This window comes from Aythya ferina (genome assembly GCF_964211825.1).
Source record: "Aythya ferina genome assembly, chromosome: 3".
Lineage (NCBI taxonomy): Eukaryota > Metazoa > Chordata > Aves > Anseriformes > Anatidae > Aythya > Aythya ferina.
In genome coordinates this window covers 47040284-47056762 of record NC_140298.1, presented here as the reverse complement: position 1 = coordinate 47056762, position 16479 = coordinate 47040284, and the positions used below count along the sequence as shown (strand labels likewise).

The following is a 16479-nucleotide window of genomic DNA, read 5'->3' as shown; positions in this document are numbered from 1 at the left end:
CAAGTCCCACCAAAGACAGAAGACCCTTGTCCATCTCCTCCTGGCCATGCCAGCCTCCTGTTCACCTCCTGGGGGTGCTGGGTGCTGCTGGGGTGCTCCTCCTCCTGGGCCACCTTGGTTTTCACCACTTGTGCCCTGTCAGCTAGGACCCTACTGGGAGAACAGATAAAGGCCCTGGGGGGAGTTAAACACCCTTTGGTCATTGCAGAACCCTGTTCCCAACCCTAACCCTCCAGCATGGAAATGTGGAGTGCTCCAAGGGAGGTGGGATGCATCCTGTTAGCAGTGTCCGTCTGATACGCCTGAGTCATGGAGTTGGAGGGAGATGGGAGCAGCAGTCCACTGCTCATTTTCTCTAATCTGTTGTGAGCTCAGAGGTGGGACAGTGGATATGGTCTGACTGCTTTGGTCCTTAGCACAGAAGCTGCTTTCTGCAAAGGCAGTAATTAGTCAGTAGGCAGCCTAGCTAAGTACAATACTCATTGTTTCTCTCCTTGACAGCTAGCTCAGGCTGGTTATTAACACAAAGAAAAGCTTTCACTTTGAAAGTCTCATTGGTCCCTTCATCCTCTACCATTACATTTCCTCTGCAGAAACCAAACTGAACCATTTAATCTGTGGACTGAGTTGTAGAGTCTAAGGTGGCATTTGATGCACAGGTCCACAAACCTCAGATTGCATTAAGACCACAAGAAGCAAGGGGTGTTTTCTGGCAGAGCTTGCCTCTCAGTTCCCATTGCATGCACTGCTGCACGTTGAGTTGGGAGGAAGTTTTGCAGAAGTTCTGCAATGTGGTTCTGTGGGAGCATTGTAACTACAGAAAACTTATTTCCTCTGGTATTTTTTGAATGAGGATTGATTGTGCTGACTTTGTTCAGTAGCCATTTGGATGTCTTCAGTCTGCAGACTGCAAAAAGATTTCACCGTAACTGGACAGTAACTAATGCCCATTTATCCCCCTGTCTTTGTCACCCAAGGGTCTGAGTCATACAATTTACTCACTAATTGTACTGAGCAACATGTTTTTAATACAATGGGTATTTACAGTCTGTAGTGCTGGAATACATAAAACCTTAAAAAAAAATTGCTATGTTTCTCTCCTAAATCATATGATTTTAGAAGGAGTTGTGTATATTTTTTGCATCCACTTTAGAATTACACACATACAGTATTTCCAATTGTTTACATATGTTAGAATCTCTTGCATTTAAATAGCTCATTATGCAAATATTTATGAAATACATGGATATTTATTTTTACTGTACCCTCCATTCAATCACTGAGCTGAGATTTAATGTCTAAACATTGTCTGCAGTACTGCATGTGCAGTAATGAATTATGAGTAATTATGTACTATATACAATTACACAACAAAAATTACAGATTCAAAAAATATTAACATTGCAGAGCCAAGGACTAAGATTTACGGAACATCCAAGTTAAGGTACAATCTAAAGGTACAATCAGTCCTCAGTTATATACGTGTGCCTTATAACATGGCCTTAATTAAGCAGATTTCGTTTGTCTCCCAAGAGCCCTCAGCCGCGATGGGTGCATGACTGTGCCTCTGGCCAAGGCCCCAGTCTCCGGCCAACCCTTGGGATGAGACCAAGGCCAAATTCACAATGTTTCTCAGATGAGAACTCTTCCCTGGATTTGGTCACCTAAGCAACTGACCTGGCTTAGCGAGCATGTGTCTGATTTTCCCATCCCAATAGCAAGAGCTTGCAGCAAGAGAACACCCTGCATTAATTTACCTCTCAGTCCTGAGCTATGCACAGAGCAGGACTAATTTTGCATTTGAGACATTTGAAAGAGCACTGTGTTCTCATATAATCAAAGCCTGAGTCTGAAGTACATTTTGTTGAAAGGTTTTTGACCAGAATATCTTCCACCAGGAAATGCTGCTTTGTCAGAATTGAAATGTTTTATAGGAACATTGTGTTTGTGATGATATTTTTGACAGAAAAAAATGTAAGCAATTCAGACTCTGAAGAAGGTAATTCTCACTGCTGGTTGTTTCACTGTGGACCCGCGGTTTTCCTTTGGTTTCAGAACATATTTATTTTTAATATTCAGGTTTTAAATATTATCAAATCACCTGCAGAATCATCCTGAAATGTTTCAACCCTGTTAATTCTGACATCGTCCAACTGGATTATGGGAAGGTTTATTAGAAGAATGTTTTTTAAGGGTCCTTTTGCACAGACAATGCTTTCCTATATTTTAAGAAAGCAAAATCCAGGAACTTAAATTCAGGACAATATTATTGTGAGGGTGACACACAATCTGAAAAAAATAAATAAAATAGTTCGAGTGGATAAAGTTTGCCTAAATTCTAAACAGCCAAAATAAATTTACAGATTAGGTCGAGTGATCTCAATAATAAATGACATTCTTGCGTCCATCTATTATATTGCAAACAATTTGTCCTTGGAAGTATTTTTTTTCCCTGAAAACAGTAACTGTATCTCATTTTCTAAATAATACAATTTATAGAGGATTTGTAAGACAAAGGGAGGGTAGCTGAAGCCAATTTTTTAGTGTTAGCTGAATCAGTGATGAATATAAAGAATTCAAGCAAAGATTTTTTTCTTGAGCTAATTTATAGCAATATGCATCCAGCTTTTTAATAAAAGCCAGACTAAAGACAAGAAGTGTTCTTAAACTGGGGACTGGTTGGACTACAGTAATATCATTTGAATAAAGGTTTCCCAGGCTGTTAAAATGAATCTGATCCTGAACCTTTTATTTCCAGTTCACAAAACACTTTATAACTTCCTGGGGTGCTTATGTTAATTCACTTGTAGATCAGCACATTCTGGCTATGGAAAAAGGTAAATCAAATCAGTGATGAAGGAGATTCTCATGTAGACAGGCTCCAGGTAATACTGTTTTGTGAGTGCCTGACATCCAGGTAGGGAGGCTCTGATTCATTTCAGTACTTGGATGCTGCCACTGCAGCCATTTGGCATCATGAGCACTCACAGCATGCATGCTCAGAAGCATAACCTGGGTAGGAAGAAATCCATTTCCATACAGGACACTGTAACAAGGGCTTGCTTGACTGTAGGCTTGACTGCTTTTTTTTTTTTTTTTTTTTTTTTTTTTTTTTTTTTTTTTTTTTTTTTGTGAAATATTAATTGGCTGGATAAAAGAGATCACCCTGCATTTCCATAGACCCTTAGTCTGTGGTGGCCACAACCCCCTCCAAGCTCTTTAACATCTACTTCCTTACAGACTGCTTGTTGTGGGTCTTAATAGAGAAATCAGCTTTTGATCTTCAAGGACTGAGCTTCTTGAACAACTTTCCTGCAGACATAACGGGGGCAAGAAAGCCAGGAGGTATTATAAAGTGAATCCCCGTGCATTTATGAAAGGGATTATAGACAAGCTTTCCCCGCAACAGCAGCCAACTGTGGTTGGTGGTTCAGGAGTTTCCTGTGCTTGCCATTCAGAAGGTCTAATGTCTTTTCAAAAGCTTCAGCTTTCTTCTGGCAGCCATCACAAGTTAGCTGAGGCATGGGTTCTTGCCGCCAAGATGCAGGCCTGAGGGTCAGACATGTCAGGCTTCATTCAAGCACCGGTGGGGTCCAGTGTCGTTGGCTGGTTCTCTCACCTAGTCCTACCCCAGTCTCACAGTGTGGTCTTGGGAGACTCAATCAATGTCCACATCGCATTTTCTCATCTAGAATAATGGCAGAAGTATTCCATAAAACATTGTTATGAAGGCAGTGACGGTAAACGGCTCTGAAATGCTTGAATAAAGTGCAGTTTATGTGTAAATCGTTACTCCAATAAGCCTGCAACATGGAGTCCAGTGCTGGGAAAGTGAGGACCTAAGTACTTCTACAGCCTCAGCTTGCTCTGCTCTGAATGTAAGCATCTCTCTTTGTTTCTCTACCCCCTTCTCCCTTCACTTCCCCACACACGGTCTGTTTCAGGTGAGAATCAGAATGCCTTTAAAACGCAAAAGAAAAAGGAATGCAAAAGAACAGAGACACCTGTGCATTTCACATGTGATTTCCACCCCCCAAATAGCTACAAAAATGTTGTATTTACTTATATATAAATAAATACTTTTTTATCACTGCAACTTGTAAATAGGAAATGAAGTCACAATCCTCGAAATTATAATGGCAGGCACACAAAGACACAGTTGCTGGCACGGAATTCAATTAACAGATAGCAATCACCCTTGGGTGGCTGTGTGAGGTGGAAATATACAGGCATGCTAATAAGTAATATCTTAAAGCCAAGGCGTTTATCAGCCAGCAGCCAGACATGGGCATAAGTGTGGGCAGACAGCACTGCTCTGGGATATTTAATAAAACCTGCTCTCTTCATTTGAGGATTTGTGTTTAATCATTTGGTAACATTTTAGAAACATCCAGGCTGGGAAACTTCTCAAACGGAACTGCTTAGGTCAGAAAACGTAAAGAATTATTTACTGATACTAAAATAGCTGAAGGAACAGAGTGGATTCTAGGTAATATTAACAAAACTCTTTGTTGCCATCTTTCTGACCTTTTGAGTTTCTGGGGTATGCCTGCGACGTGAATCACAGCCTTATCTGGGGAAACATACAGAAGGCGTTCATTAATATTGGGAAAGTAAATGATTGAACTGCTATTTTAAATAAAATTTTAAACTTTTTTTTTCTTGGTTGAAAGCCTAAAGCTAAAATAGTTTCCTTCTAGGCTCCTTGAACTTTAATTTGCATTGCATTTTGGGCTTTCAGAGGCTTCAGGCAGGCCAAGATTTGTCATCCACTGAAAAATGTTCAATTTAAACTTTCTTGTCAGGGCTGTCTTTGTGCCACAGCAGTCGGGTGAATTTTCAGGACTGTTTTGCATGGCTAAATACTGCTGCTTGGAGGAAAGGGCAATCCAGAAGCAAAAATGTGCCTTTCTGTAAAGGAAGGCAGTTGAACTCTGCAAGATATTTGTTAGGATCTTCATGCAGAAGAAATGTAACACATGGTGTGAGTACATTCCTGGGTAGCTCTCCAGGGTTAAAGCATTCATAAAATTAAAGTTTCTTGAAGCAGGACAAATGGAGACCAGCCAGCCTGGTCATGGGGCACGCAGGAAGCAGCACGTGCGAGCCATTAGTGAAGTCTGGAGGCTTTTGGCTTGGAAGAAGATAGTATTGCTGATAGATATTCATTGCTTTTGGTTTTGCCTCTGCTCTGAGTAGACAGATGTGCTTTCTGTAGTCATATGCTTGGCTGCAGTAACTAGGCTAGTGGCAGCAGAAAATCTGCTGTGCTTCTACTCCTGCCCCACCACGTTAGCAGCTGCAGGAGCTGGAGGAACTTTCTTCAGAGCATGGTGCTTTAGGAACCCCTGGGTTGTCCTGCTGTTATTGGCGTGGCTGCCTACCACACTCAGGTTTGAACATTTCTGATGGTCCATGAAGGCTACGGTGGTCACTAATAGCAAAACCGTAGCTAAAGAAATGGCATGGTTGTCCAGATTGCAAATCTTAGTAACCCGGTTTTGCCAGGGGACTTGTAAAAGGCATGAGTGGGCTGAAACCAATGGTAAAGGTGGGCTGTGAGCATGCTAGAAGTACCCTCTAACAGGTACTCTCACTACCCCTTTTCCTTTGCCTGGGGATTCATGTGATCTACAAATCAGTGGCCTGAGCCTTCTCTGCCAACCATTTCCCAAAGTGCTGGCACACAGCCCAGCTTCGGCTGTGCTCAGGAAGTTGTAAAGTGGCTCTGAATAGCTGCTGTGAAGCTGTCCCTGCGCTGCTCCTGTCACAAAGAGTTTTCAGTGCCCGCCTCGCTAATGGATGGGTCTCTCCTATACATAGCGCCGAACAATGTGGTGATACATTCAGGTTTTATTAGTGTGAGTTTAGAGTGGCCACATTATTCATAATGGCAATGCCGCAAGAGAATTGTGCAGTTCATCCCAAATGGGAGACTATAAATCCAGCAAGCCACACAGCACCGGCGAATGGTGTGTTTTCACCACTTATTTTGCAGGAAAGCTATTTGTATTCCCTCTGTATGTAAACCCAAGCTGTCTTAATATTGCAAGCCCAAACTGTGTTGGAGGAGGTAATAACAACAACAAAAATCGTATCGAGTGCATTTTAGGAAACTCCGTCATAGCTCTGTTGTACTAAGGCTTGGTACCTGCTGCCTCGTTAGAGGGGAGCAATTACTGTAGCAGGATGTTGGGGCAGGGTGCTGGGGCACCTCCGGTGCTACTGGAAGTGCTCAGCCCTTGCCTGTCTGCATGGTACTGCAGGGCAGCCCTGCAGTTGCTTTGGGACTGAATATTGCTCTCCTTTGCTGGGAATCGTGCGTGTGCGGGTCTTGTGTATGTATGGGACAAGGAGAGACTTTGTTTTCCTGCTTGCTGAGGTTCCCTTTATAGACAGCAGCTGCAACAGTGGGAAGCGTGTGAATTATACTCGGCGGAGCTACATTAGTAGACAGAGTGGAGGTAAGTTGGTCAAAAGTTCAAGACAATTGTAATTTACTGTGAGGATGACACATCAGCTGTCTGATATAAATCAGGTTTCACAGGCGTCAGGGAGCAGTTCAAGTTATACGTCGGTTTGCTGCTGGGCTTTTCTGAGGAGCCTGGGATCAAGGAGCCAGTGTGGGTTCGCAGCGAGCACAAGCAACTGCTCGGGAGGAATGGGACTGAAGCAACTGCCTCACTTTGTGTGGGCACCAGGTGACTGCTGGAGAGATGAAGCTGACTTCTCTGTGCTTCTGAACCTGCCCTAGTGACCTAGAAATGCAGGGCTACACAAGCTGTTACCAGCCTTTCCAGCTACTGACTCTTGCAAAATGCCTGTCTCAGCTCCAGCAGCCCCTGTAGGGCCTGGAAGCTGGACAGTGGCTGCTTCCCCACCACCCACAGCCTGAGCACTGCTGCTGTGTTACAGCACAGCACTTGTTAAAGGAAATATTCATTAGAAGAACTGTGTATATTCCAGTTGCTGAGTGTTACTGTGTGACTCAGAACCAAAGGCACAGTGAAATTACAGAGTGGCTGCTTGTGAGTTGCGTAGGAAACTCTGTCTGAACTTGCAGACACCCTTCCCCTTTTTCTCCTTCATCCACACCCTTTCAGGTATGGTCATTAATTAACCCAGGTCTGAGAGAGGGACCTCTGATTTCCCAAATCTTACAGCTGAAAAAATCCCTCTGCACACCAGCAGGTAGTTCACTTGCTGTTGGCATTAACACTGGAAGTGCTGACAGCAGCAGTGGAAGGTTAAACATGTTGGTAGAAAATCAATAGCATGATGCCCCCTTCTGCTCCCCTCAGCTTCTGAGGTAGAAAACAGCCCCTAGGTGCATGAAGGATATAAGTTAACATTTCTCCAGCTCAGAACACATGCATTTATGCAAGAGGCTTAAAGGATATCTTTTATAATCCTAGTGTAGCGATGCTCCTCTTCATTCAGTGTCTGGATGAGGATTCTGCAGCGCTGGTTATTATGCCAAGCATGTGTTTTAAAACGTTAAGTACCTTGATTGTCTCTCACATAGCGAGTGCTGTCAGCAGTTTGCACAGTGCTTTTATGTGTCCTTTTTTTTTTTTTTTCTTTTTTTTTTCTTTCCTCCCTGCGATACCTGTGTTCGGTGTAGAACTGATTCTGTTTCTGAAGCAATTCATTAAACATCTTCAGTGCTCCACTTCTGTGAAGAGGTCAATTTGTTCCTTCTGCCTAGTGATGCAAAACTCTGGGCTTCAGTTGGTAAATGCAAGTATTAGATGCATTTCTTGCTGTTTAACTTATGCTTTCCTTCAACCTATCCTCTCTTGCCATCCCCTCCTTTAACATGAGCATTTATTATTCATGAAATGTGGAGAGTGATGCTGCCGTATCAGTCTAGGACAGGTGTGGTTGGGTAGTCTGGCATGCATACAGCTCTCTGCTTGCTCTCTTCTGGAGGAGACATTTTTCACAGGGCAGAAATAAACTCTTTCTTTCTCCTAGGCTCCTTTGTTCTTCTTACAAGGTACCAGTGTTGTGGTGGGTCTTTACATGCCTGTATGATGAGTTTCCTGGAGCACAACCAACACAAAGGTGATTCCTAATGAGGCTCATGCACAGGCTGCCAGATAGCCACAGTGGTGGCCTCTCTGGTAGTTAAAAGCAGGACTCTGGAAAGAAGCCCTGTCCACAAAACCATTTTGGTTAAGTTCTTGCCTTACATTATAGTTTCAAGTGTGGATGCATCCATAAATCTTTAGGTATGTAGTACTCTCTGTATCTTATACAATAGTTGCAATAGTTCTTGTTGCCCCATCCCCATCCCCCCTTTTAATTTGGATATTTCTAATACGGAAATTGATCTGGACCACACCTGCACATGCTAGATACAATAGGGTTCTTATTCAACAGCAAGTTCTAGGCTGGTTGGATGTGAACCGAAGGTAAACTTTATCTTGTGGGGGTCCTAGATAAAAGTGTTTTGTTTGTTTGTTTGTTTGCTTTTGCCATTTTTTCCACATAATTCTTACAATTTTCTGGGGACTACTCTAGTTTTTCCACTGTAGCTAGGAATACAGATTATGGTGTTTGGCTACCCAATAGGTCTGGAGGGAGCACACTGCTTCCTGCTGGAATAAAAACCAGTAGAGCTTCATAAAATTATGCAGATGCTCTGGGTCAATATTAAACAAGTAGACTGGGGACAACAGATCCTGAAATCACTGGGACTATTAGAATATCAAATGTATTAATTAAACTGTCCTACCAAGGAGTTGATATTTCCTCTGAACTGTGATTTATTTATTTTTTAAATTAAACTCTAATATTGTTTATTGCAGTAGTTACAGGTTTTTCTGAAAGGGTTTTTTAATATAAGTGAAGAAACCTAATTTTCTGGGCTGTATTTTGCATATGTTATAGCTTCTGTTTGGAAAAATATCCTCTTTCTCTCCCCCCCCCCCCCCCTCCATTTTTGTTTAGATAAAGTCGGAGTGTGAATTTAAGAAAAAAATAAATGGTTGCAAAGAGTACCTAGAAAGCATAAATCACTGGGGGCTTCAGGGGGAACAGAATCTCAGGGCTAGTAGCTTGTGAAAACTTTGCAGTTACTTACCTCTTGATGCAATGGTATTTTCTTTTTTTTTCTGTTATCATAGAAAAGATCTGCAGAAGTATGTACTTGGATCACTGAAAATGTGCAGTTCTCAAGGATGCTGACCAACTCATTATTCTTTGTTCTGATCCAGCTGAAAGATTTTCAGCCTACGGTTCATTTCCAAACAAACAAAACCAAAAAAGCCTGAACAGTAAGTGATGCCTCACATTTCCTGTTGGAAAAGATTTCAAAAGCTCATAAAATGTCTCCAGCCCATACAATATATCACGTCATATTAATTTATAGTAGTCAATGAACAGTCGGAAATGGTGGAGGAGAGAGATGGAGAGCCTATAATATTCAGCTTTATTCAGAACTGTATATCAGAGTGCTTTTTTTTCTTTACACACAGATCAGCCACAGCATCTCTTCTTCCTTGCTTCAGAAAAAATAAAAAGAAAGGAAGTAAGAAAGAAAGAAGGAGAAAAGGAAAGAAAGAAAATCCACATATTTGTATTATTTTATGTTCTCCAAGTAGCAAGTTCCCTCTGCCAACTATCTGTGGGTGTGCAGCCCTTCCTCGGGAACATGCTGTATCTTCTGAGTTCCTGTATTTGCGATATCACAGAGCTTTTGCTCTGCAGAGCCATGAATGGGGCCATTATGAGGGACCGTTAGATGATTAAGATTCTGAGAGGGGTAGGCTGCTAAAAGCGTGTTTAGTGAGGAAATTACAAGGCCAATAAAATAAAATGTCTTTGCAAGTTCCGACTGTATTCTTTTTTTCTGTGGATCTAATTTTTCAAGGTCTGTCTGGATCACGTTGAGGTTTTCTTTCATGCGTTTTTTTTTTTTCTCTCCACAACAGGAGTTGAGTCTAGAGTCTAAGTCCAAGTTAATGAAGCTGCCTCAAAGTCAAGGAGGGAGAGAATAAACCACAGCTCTGAGGCACAGACCACTGGAGATTCCTCTTTCAAAACCTGCCTGTGCTGCTCACTGGAGTTATTCGATTTGGGAACAAGATAAGAATTCACAGCATCTGATTTGTAGAAATAACCCAGAGGAGGGAAGAACAGCCAGAAATACTAATTTCAGATATCATTTTCATCTGTCAGTTTCCTAATAGTCTTTCTGAGCACTAATAGCATTAACCAAATATAAGGCTCAGACTTAGGGGAGGTTGTGCACTGACTGACAAATGCATTTCCAAATAGCCCACAGTTCAGCAGTTCTTATTCTGTCAATACTCCATGACCAGGGAAGGTTTGGAGCATAATTCTCTCCCAGTTATTCATCTTCTCTCTTTCTCTTTTTTTTTTTTTTTTCCCCCCCCGAGTAAGAAATACACCTGGCAATTCATTGCTGATTTCCCAGGAGTGTTATTCATGCCAGTTTATTTATGTATTTATTATTCAAGTGCAAACTTACAAAGTTCTTTGTGGTAATCTGCAAATCAAACTGATGAAGGCAGAAGGCTGGCCTTTAAAGCAAGTGCTATAGAGGCAAAGGCAGGCATTGTGGCTGCCATTGTGCTGTGGCGCGGGATTGTGAGGAGCAATTAGGGGGTTGGATCCAATGATCTTTCAAAGCCCCTTCCAACCCCTACAATTCTGTGATTCTGTGAATTCATCCTGCCTGAGACCCAGGCCCAGGCCCTGGCTAGAGTTGCTAGACACAGGTAGTCACCATGCTTAAATTAAGCAAGCTCTATGCTATAAGTGCTTAATTTTGGCAAAGCAACAACTTCTGCTGTTGACTGCATAGGTGTCATCTTCATTCTTGAGTGCTAGTAATGTATCGTTTGCAAGAAATGGGTATATATTTATGCCTAACTCCTTCACGCACTCAGAATTTGGGCTTCAGATTTACTAAAATTAAAGTCAAGGTGCAGTGTGCAAGGGCAGGGCCTTTGTGCCATTTTTCCATGGCATCCTTGCCCTGGGGTGATGGTGCAACCAGGAATTTTGGTGCAGCCCTTGATGGTGACCCCTTACAACTAAAGAGGACAACCCGAGGAAGGTTTGTGAGGTGGGTTTCTGTCCTGTGGGTAATGGTGTGTGGGGAGATGTCTGTTCCTCAGGCTGGACACATGAAGGATGTTGCCTCCAGTGACTGTATTCATGCTCTTTCTCCAAAATCACAAGATACTGCTCCACCTTCAAAGGTTTGGAGACAGGTATCATCTGGTCCAGCTTAACTGCAACACAGTTACACGACATTTTGTTGGTAGGGCTGTCCAGCCTGCCTGTGGCTTTACAGCTAACTCTTCCACACACTCAAAATTTAAACTTCAAGTTTTGTGTGGATTAAAGTTATTTATTAGGGTGGTGTTTTCATAATTTTCTCATGAATTTGTTCTGCATGCCTTCACAAGGATTTAATTGCCTTCAATAGGCTATTAAGTACACCTGTATCCTAGCACGTTAGTATCATAATTTATTATGTTAAATTGTCAGAACTACAACTAGGAGAAATCTATACTAAGGTTGTTAAGAAAAGGGAAAATTCAGCTTGGAATGTGGTCAACTGCAAAATAAAAAGCATCTCTTATATAGCACTTGTTTCTAAGCTCCTTTCTTCCTATTCCTGACTTCTTTTCCACTATTTCTGATAATTTAGACACAATCTTGTTACACAGTCCTTTGTTACTGTGTGAAAAACCCACACAAATGAGGTTCATTGATTACACAGAGGAAGAAGTAAAAATCCCATCAAATGCTTAAAGAAAGTGAATCAAATGTATTGTCATTTTTCTTTATTGACTTAGTATTGTTCCCTTTCACAATGAAGGATAAAAATGTGAGTTTGAAATTGTTGTGTCCCTTTACATGGTATATTGGTTTTCATGGGGTAGGAATCTCAGGGGGAATATAGTGATTTATGCTGGCAGAAGTTCTAGTTGCTTATTTGAATGCCATTCTGTGATGGTACCTTAGTAGAGACATAATGTTTCTATGTTTTTCATGCAACTGTGTCTCATCTGCAAAGCTCAAATGTCATTGCCGCTTAGGGAAAGGTTACTGGTGAGAAATGTTTGAACTTTAAATGGATTCTTAATTTTGAATAGGATCCTTTTTATTTATTTATTTATATTTTATTTTGCATTGAGCAACAAGTTTAGATTCAAACACCTCTAAAACTTTAGAAGATTCAAATTTGTATCTAAACCAAAAGGTGTGACTCAAATCTATGTCTAATATAAGGATAATTCAGTGTGTAAAGAGTGCATGCACACACATATACATTTGTATCAACATATATGAGTGTATTTTTCTCACTTCAAGATCGTATTGAAAGTAGTGACTTATTCCACTTTCACCAGAATTTCATCAGAGTTGAGTACTTCTCATAAAAAAGGAATTCAAGGAAAGAAATTTAAAAATAATTTATTGAGTAGCTAAAGAAGTTACTGATGGAAAAAAATCAAAGTAATCAACTGTTTGTTTTTGGGAGGAAATTTCATTTACTAGAAGATTTTTAATTGTCCATTAGTCCCTTACCATTGTTCTGTATGGATTTCAGGACAAGATTTTGATTTGCAAATGGATGTAATAAAAAGGAGAACCCTTCTTATGTGGCTAATGCAATGTAAATCATTTAAATGTTGGAAGCGTGAAGCTGTGATTGGCAGGAAGAGGGGAAGTTGAGTGGGCTGTATGGTAAAGCAGGGAATCAAAATGTGGAAATGAAGTAGACATAGAAACATTCTGGTTCTTTTGGAGAAAATCACTGTCTGATTTTTGGTTTTGCAGAAACAAAGACTGGGTGGCCTGGATGCGTATCCTGTCTTACCAGCAAATCCAGTGTTCAAGATTGTTTGCATAACCAGTTCCAGCTTTGGCTCACTTCTGTTCTGAATAAGCACTTAAGCAGTTTGGGTATTTTTCAGTTCCCTGTGGGCTGGCAGAGGAATGATAAGCAACACAGAGAGAGGACTGAGCGACATGATCTGTTTAACTTCTGTTAGCCTATATGGATGCACCTCCCTAAATGTGGTAAAGTGAACCCAGCTTCATTCCCATTGCTGACCAGTGTGCCAGGCAGAAAACCTTTGGAGTACTCCTTTCATGGGGAGAAAATGTTCAGTTCTTCAAGCACCCAACCCTTCTGCTGCCTTCCTTACCCTTCAAAATATCTGCAGAAGTTTTGAGTAGATTAGAAACAGATTAGAGCTGTCACCTGAAAACTGAGAGCACTCTGAACCTTGTGTGGGTTCCAGCTTGAGGGGGCCTGCAGCTGATACAGGAGGGACTGGGGTGACATCCAAGCATTTCAAACCTCCCCAGACCCTCTGCTATACTCTGCGAGTGGGTGCTAATGCTCTGCTGCACTGCAGACTCTCGCTACAGAAGTCCCCAAATGTATAGTTAGCAACCAAAATCACACCAGCTAGTGCATCTGACTTCCATCAGCAGGTTTATGGCCATGATTTATTTATTTTTCTTCCATCTGCATGTGATTTTAGAACATGACAGAAGCCTGAAATGGAGACAAACAACCTTCAGATTCATTTTCTCTCACACTCATGGACACATGCAAGCTTATATAAAAAATAATTGACCACGGTGGAAAGGTACAGTGTTTATCCTTTTAAAAAGGCAGATATTTGGTTAATGCCAGCACTTCAGAGGCCCAGACAAGAGTGCATCCCCCTGATGAAAGCAGCCTCCAAGCACAAGGTACGAGACGGCTTCTGCCCCCAGGAATTTGCCGTCTCCACTCTTAACCTGCATGAAAGGAGTGTATTATGCCTGTAGAATGCACAGGGCTGACCAGGAAACTGAGAGTAGACCTGGGATCTCCATCCTGATACCCTGCATGGTGAGCTTCACTATGGTTGCTTATTTCCTTACTGCAGTAGCACATCAATTGGATACATGGGTAGGGATTAGGTCCCCACTGCACCTAATGCTTCCTGAGCACAGAGGAGGAAGCAAACCCAGCCATGAAAAGCTCAGCAGTTGCAGCTGCTTAATTGATGGGGTTATTTTAAATCCAGTCAGTTAAATTGCCACGGACACCCTTTATTACAGCCTAGACAATTTTATTTCAAGTTGGCTTTAATCAATTAGGAATTGATTTTAGCTAAGTCGGCATAAGAACATCTGATCTGGTTTAACAAAATTGGTTTTAGAGAATTGAAATGGGTGTAAATTCAGCATGGGCCTAAGAAAGATTTTCTCCCTTTGCCTGCTAATGATGAGGTAGAGAAGAACTCAGTAAAACAGCAAGCAAGGTGCAAGCATGGGGCTGGCTGACTGCCCTGCCAGGCTGCAGCTCCCCCAGCCACCAAGGCATGGTCTCCCTCCATGTGTTTTTAATGACCTTGTTTCCCACTGGGCCAGTGTTTTAAAGAGGTCTCCAAAGAAGGCTGAGCTGGTGGGAGGTGGAGGGAATCAGGAGCTCTGCTTTTTGGTGAGGTGCTATCATGTTAAAATAGGAATGCCCTGGGAACTGAGTGTTATTAATAAAGGGTTTTTAGATATCACCCATCTTTAATGCTATCTCACCTTCAGGGCTACTGAACATTTGCAAAGTTATGTTATTCTTTCATGTGTCTTTAATTCCAGCTTTTGATCTTTGTTCTTCTCAAAAAATTATTTTGATATTTTAGCCATACTGTAAAATTGGTACTATGTTAAAAACAGCAACAACAACAACAAAAAATCCTGTTATCTTCGATCTGCTGCTGTTGTTTTTATCATGATCATTATGAGGTCTCATGTGGGATCTCTTTGTCACAGAATGGTGAAATTTTCCATTTCTGTTCTCATAAATTGAAAGAACAAAGCTTCTGCAATCAAGGACCTGCTACTTCTGGTACTCTTGGAAGAAAAAAGCAGGATTTCTACCTAGGACTTGTTTACTTTGTGCCTGAGCTGTTCCCAAGCTTGATTTCTTCTGTAGGTACAAGTAGTGTTAATGAGGTGTTAATGTGTATGTAGGCGATGCAGTCATAGATTTGCCTTTGATCAGTCGGTGTTCTTTATTTCTCTCTCTCTCTCTCTCTTTTTTTTTTTTTTAACCTCGAAAATCTGTTTGCACCATGAGAGCCTGTTGACTTAACAGAAATTTCTCCAGAAGCTGAAAGAAACTCTGAAAACAATGTGAAGTGAAACTCCCACCGACTGCAATGGGGTCAGTATTGTTCCTCTGATTACAATTGTTTGAAGAGCAAAAACATATTCCCAAGGGTTTGCCTACATGCAGTTTCTGTACTGCTTTAAATATAGGCTTGAAAATAGTATACTGAAAGCACTATGTAGACTATGTACAATGCAGTTGTATTATCACCAGGATGTTTATGCCAATGTAGCCTGTTTCCACAAATGTAGAGGAGCTCACAGTGCCTCCCTAGTTGTATCAGTACCATAATCTTGACTTTAAATTTGCACCCTTAAGGAGCTCACTTGGCAGAAAGACTGTGTGTTAGGCTTGGGTTTCTTGGCTCGTAATTATTAACACACGTGAAAAATGAAAACCAAGCTTTTAAAGTGAACAAGCTCCAGAAAGTAGAAAAACAATGTTTTCGTCTTGCTGATGTGAGCTTCCTTATCATGTTGCTTTTGTTATCACTTTTGCTTACTCTTGCTGACATAAAGCAGCATTGCCTTGTATTTATCAGAGTCACACAGAAATACAATCAGTGTCTATGTATGTGTGCGGGACATTTATAAAGCAAAGCCACACAAAGGTGTTCTGTTTAATGCTTGTGTCTCATTCCCAGCACTCCCCAGGCATTTCTGTATGACCCTGATGCCTGGAACAATTTTGTTTTTGAGGGGATGATTGTGTGGGTTTCTCAGGGGATCCCATTTGCTATGGTTGTGCCTAAAAATCTACCAAGAAAAGGCTCCATCTTCCCAGGCTCTGTGCAAGCAAACAAACCAGCAGACAGGTCCTGCCTTCAGCACTGCAGCCCTTGTGTTGTGCCTGGCCATGCACAGCAGTGGGCAGATGTCAAGCACACAGCTGAAGACAACAGTGAGGTAGCAGCAACCAGCGTGACAGTGCTGAGGCTTGAGGAGGGCTGGATGTGGGAGGCTTCCTGAGGAGAAGCAAAGCTGAAGTGGAAAAGGAGGGAAAAAGAAGTGAGAAACAGGAGCAGGGGAAGACGAAAACTCAGCAAAAAGCAGTGCAGGAGCCTGAAGGATGGAGCCCACCAGCACAACTTGACAACTCAGTTAAAACTTGAAAGAAGCTCCAGAAACAGCTCCTGGTGCTGGTGGTTCTGTAGCTTTCCCTCCAGCATGGGGTCGCGTTCTTGTTGCAGTCTTCCCCCCAAAGGCAATATGACAGGAAAAAGAATAAGGGTTGAATCACAGAGAAGGGATTTTAATTAGCCAAATTAGGATCCTGTTCCAAATTGTACTTTAGATAATGCCTGTCTCACTGTCTTATAACTAAAG

At 41.7% G+C, this 16479-nt stretch overlaps 1 long non-coding RNA gene across 1 annotated transcript in view; it reads left to right on the top strand.

The window, feature by feature from the left end:
- LOC311433663 overlaps positions 1-16479 on the top strand; it is a 216064-nt gene that overhangs the window by 187776 nt on the left and 11809 nt on the right. The window contains exons 10-12 of the long non-coding RNA XR_014690883.1: positions 9132-9281; positions 9939-13891; positions 15124-15208. This is a non-coding gene — a long non-coding RNA (uncharacterized lncRNA). The remainder of the gene's footprint in view (positions 1-9131; positions 9282-9938; positions 13892-15123; positions 15209-16479) is intronic.